The sequence below is a fragment of the Panthera leo genome, chromosome A1 (assembly GCF_018350215.1).
Source record: "Panthera leo isolate Ple1 chromosome A1, P.leo_Ple1_pat1.1, whole genome shotgun sequence".
Taxonomy (NCBI): domain Eukaryota; kingdom Metazoa; phylum Chordata; class Mammalia; order Carnivora; family Felidae; genus Panthera; species Panthera leo.
The window spans coordinates 83742772-83747223 of NC_056679.1; the positions used below are offsets into that span (position 1 = coordinate 83742772).

The following is a 4452-nucleotide window of genomic DNA, read 5'->3' on the forward strand; positions in this document are numbered from 1 at the left end:
CAAATAAAGAGACTGATCCCATTCACAATTGCACCAAGAAGCATAAAATACCTAGGAATAAATCTAACCAAAGATGTAAAAGATCTGTATGCTGAAAACTATAGAAAGCTTATGAAGGTAATTGAAGAAGATATAAAAAAATGGAAAGACATTCCGTGCTCATGGATTGGAAGAATAAATATTGTCACAATGTCAATACTACCCAAAGCTATCTACACATTCAATGCAATCCCAATCAAAATTGTACCAGCATTCTTCTTGAAACTAGAACAAGCCATCCTAAAATTCATATGGAACCACAAAAGGCCCTGAATAGCCAAAGTAATTTTGAAGAAGAAGACCAAAGCAGGAGGCATCACAATCCCAGATTTTAGCCTCTACTACAAAGCTGTAATCATCAAGACAGCATGGTATTAGCACAAAAACAGACACATAGACCAATGGAATAGAATAGAAATCCCAGAACTAGACCCACAAACGTATGGCCAACTCATCTTTGACAAAGCAGGAAAGAACATCCAATGGAAAAAAGACAGTCTCTTTAACAAATGGTGCTGGGAGAACTGGACAGCAACATGCAGAAGGTTGAAACTAGACCACTTTCTCACACCATTCACAAAAATAAACTCAAAATGGATAAAGGACCTGAATGTGAGACAGGAAACCATCAAAACCCTAGAGGAGAAAGCAGGAAAAGACCTCTCTGACCTCAGCCGTAGCAATCTCTTTCTCGACACATCCCCAAAGGCAAGGGAATTAAAAGCAAAAGTGAATTACTGGGACCTTATGAAGATAAAAAGTTTGTGCACAGCAAAGGAAACAACCAACAAAACTAAAAAGCAACCAACGGAATGGGAAAAGATATTTGCAAATGACATATCGGACAAAGGGCTAGTATCCAAAATCTATAAAGAGCTCACCAAACTCCACACCCGAAAAACAAATAACCCAGTGAAGAAATGGGCAGAAAACATGAATAGACACTTCTCTAAAGAAGACATCCGGATGGCCAACAGGCACATGAAAAGATGTTAAAACGTCGCTCCATATCAGGGAAATACTAATCAAAACCACACTCAGATATCACCTCACGGCAGTCAGAGTGGCCAAAATGAACAAATCAGGAGACTATAGATGCTGGAGAGGATGTGGAGAAACGGGAACCCTCTTGCACTGTTGGTGGGAATGCAAATTGGTGCAGCCGCTCTGGAAAGCAGTGTGGAGGTTCCTCAGAAAATTAAAAATAGACCTACCCTATGACCCAGCAATAGCACTGCTAGGAATTTATCCAAGGGATACTGGAGTACTGATGCATAGGGGCACTTGTACCCCAATGTTTACAGCGGCACTCTCAACAATAGCCTAATTATGGAAAGAGCCTAAATGTCCATCAACTGATGAATGGATAAAGAAATTGTGGTTTATATTCACAATGGAATACTACGTGGCAATGAGAAAGAATGAAATATGGCCTTTTGTAGCAACGTGGATGGAACTGGAGAGCGTGATGCTAAGTGAAATAAACCATACAGAGAAAGACAGATACCATATGTTTTCACTCTTCTGTGGATCCTGAGAAACTTAACAGAAACCCATGGGGGAGGGGAAGGAAAAAAAAAAAAGAGGTTAGAGTGGGAGAGAGCCAAAGCATAAGAGACTGTTAAAAACTGAAAACAAACTGAGGGTTGATGGGGGGTGGGAGGGAGGGGAGGGTGGGTGATGGGTATTGAGGAGGGCACCTTTTGAGATGAGCACTGGGTGTTGTATGGAAATCAATTTGATAATAAATTTCATAAATTTAAAAAAAAAATAAAAAAATAAATTAAAGAATTGAAATAATAAACAAACAAACAAACAAACAATTAAATTGTGTTTTTGGCCAGGAAAATGACATTCCAAAAACGTGTATGTGTCAATTGTTAGAGCTGAATGCAAAGAAGAGGGACACTAAGGAGATTCTGTCAAAACAGAGGGAGGGAGGGTGTGTGATGTGTATTGAGGAGGGTATCTTTTGGGATGAGCACTGGGTGTTGTATGGAAACCAATTTGACAATAAATTTCATATATTAAATAAATAAATAAAATAAAATAAAATAAAATAAAATAAAAAAATAAAAAAAATAAAAATCATATCAAGCTAAAAGTATACTTCAATATACCTAGTCTAAAAATGAAAAAAAAAAAAAAAAACACCTGACTACAGAAACAATTGTCCCTTGCTTAGGCAATTTGGTAGAAGTGGTGACTTAGGGAAGGAAGTGCTTGATGTTTCTATAACACAATCACAGCCATTTGTCACCTCTTGTATTCCTTGCAGTAAACATTTATCATGGCATGGGAGAATCAGAACTCTAACTCAGACTTTAACCAGGTGGGAATCTTCAATGACAGCCCCGCTTGCATCTTCCTTTTCTCACTGGTCTTGGGCATCTTCACAGTGGCCTTCATGGGAAACACTGCTATCGTTCTCCTCATCTGCCTGGACAACCAGCTCCACACCCCCATGTACTTCCTCCTCAGCCAACTCTCCCTCATAGACCTCATGCTCATCTGCACCACTGTACCCAAGATGGCTTTCAACTACTTGTCTGGCAGGAAGTCCATCTCTCTGGCTGGTTGTGGAGCCCAGATATTCTTATATATGTCTCTGCCTGGAGCAGAATGTTTCCTGTTGGCTTCAATGGCCTGAGACCATTATGTTGCCATTTGCCACCTATTAAGATCTCACGGCAGCTTCTTCATACATTCTTGGCTCGCTTGATGGTCTAATTGAAGCTGTAGTTGCATTGTCTTTCTCATCTTGTGGTGCCAGGAAATACCCCACTTTTTCTGTGATGTCCCTGCCCTTCTCACTCTCTCATGCACCAGCATATTGTTATTTAATGGTTGATATTTATATTCTATGTTATTATTCTTATTTCCCCAGTAGCAATAATCATTGCTTCCTATGTTAATATTATTGTGGCTGTCATTCAAATGGGGTCTAGAGAGGTCCAATGGAAATCTTTTACCACCAGTTCCTCTCACTTCATGGTGATGGGAAAGTAGTATGGAGCAGGTTTGTTCATATACATGAGGACCGCTTAAGATTATTCTCCCACCCAGGGCAAAATGGTGTCTGTCTTCTACACCATTCTTACTCCCATGCTGAATCCCCTCATCTAGATCCTCTGCAGCAATGAAGTGCCCAAAGCTTTCATAGGGGAGGCAGAGTCTAGAGAGTAAATAGATTGATAATATTTATACTTAAGTTTTATTTCCCTTTATTCTTTGCCTTATGCTTAACTTTATGCATTTAACCAATACAATTAAATAACTAATGTTTACTGATCTTTGTACATTTATAGGGAAAACATAAGATTTAGAAAATGAAAAACTCTGCTGTTTTTCTTCTTCAAATATTTGATTTTTTATTATTTTTTAAATTTTTTGTTTCTAGTTTATATTTGAATTCCAGTAAGTAAAAATATAGTGTAATATTGGTTTCAGAATGTAGTGATTCATTACTTATATATAACACCCAGGACTCAAAAGAACAAGTACCTTCCTTCATACTCCTCACTAATTTAAACCATCCCAGTGGCCAACGCCCCTCTAAGAATACTGTTTTTTCTCTATACTTAAGAGTCTGTTTTATGGTTCGCTTCAATCATTTTCCCCTATGTTCATTTATTTCATATTTTAAATTACACATATTAGTGAAATTGTATGGTATTTGTTTTTCTCTGACTTATTTCACTTATCATATACACTCTAGCTTCATCCACATTATTGCAAATGGCAAGATTTCATCATTTTGATGGCTGAGTAATATTCCATTGTATATGTATGTGCATACTCCTGAACAAACAATGAGTCAAAATTTATTAAAAGGGAAATAAATATTTTGCAAAAAATAAAAATGGAAATATAACATAGAAAAATTTATAAAATGTGACAAAAATAATTCTAAGTAAAAAGTTTATAGTGATGCATATCAACATTTTAAAAAAAGATCTTAAATTAACTGATTAAAATAACTTAAAAATAATAATTAATAAAGCCCAAATTTAACAGAAGTAGATAATAATAAACAAGATAGTAGATAAAAATTAAACAGAGACTATTAAAACCAAATCAATAATCAATGTAATAAAGAACCATTTTTTGAGAAGATAAACGAAATTGGCAAATCTTTAGTTAAACTAAAAAAAGAAAGGACTAAAATTAATGAAATTATCAGTGAAAGAGATATTGCAACTTATGCCACAGAATGACAAATGATTTTAAGAAGCATCTATGAAAAACTATTTGTCTAGGAATTAACTAACTTAGGAGAAAATGATACATTTCTGTAAATATACCACCTAAAATACAGAATTATGAAGACATGGAAAATTGAGGCAGGTCATTAACAAGTAAAGAATTGAATCAATAACCAAAACCACACCACACGGAAATTCCAGGAGCAGA

At 36.1% G+C, this 4452-nt stretch overlaps 1 pseudogene; it reads left to right on the top strand.

Moving 5' to 3' along the window:
• Positions 1 to 2329: 2329 nt before the first annotated feature.
• On the top strand, positions 2330 to 3225 carry LOC122199688 (annotated as a pseudogene).
• Positions 3226 to 4452: the final 1227 nt, after the last annotated feature.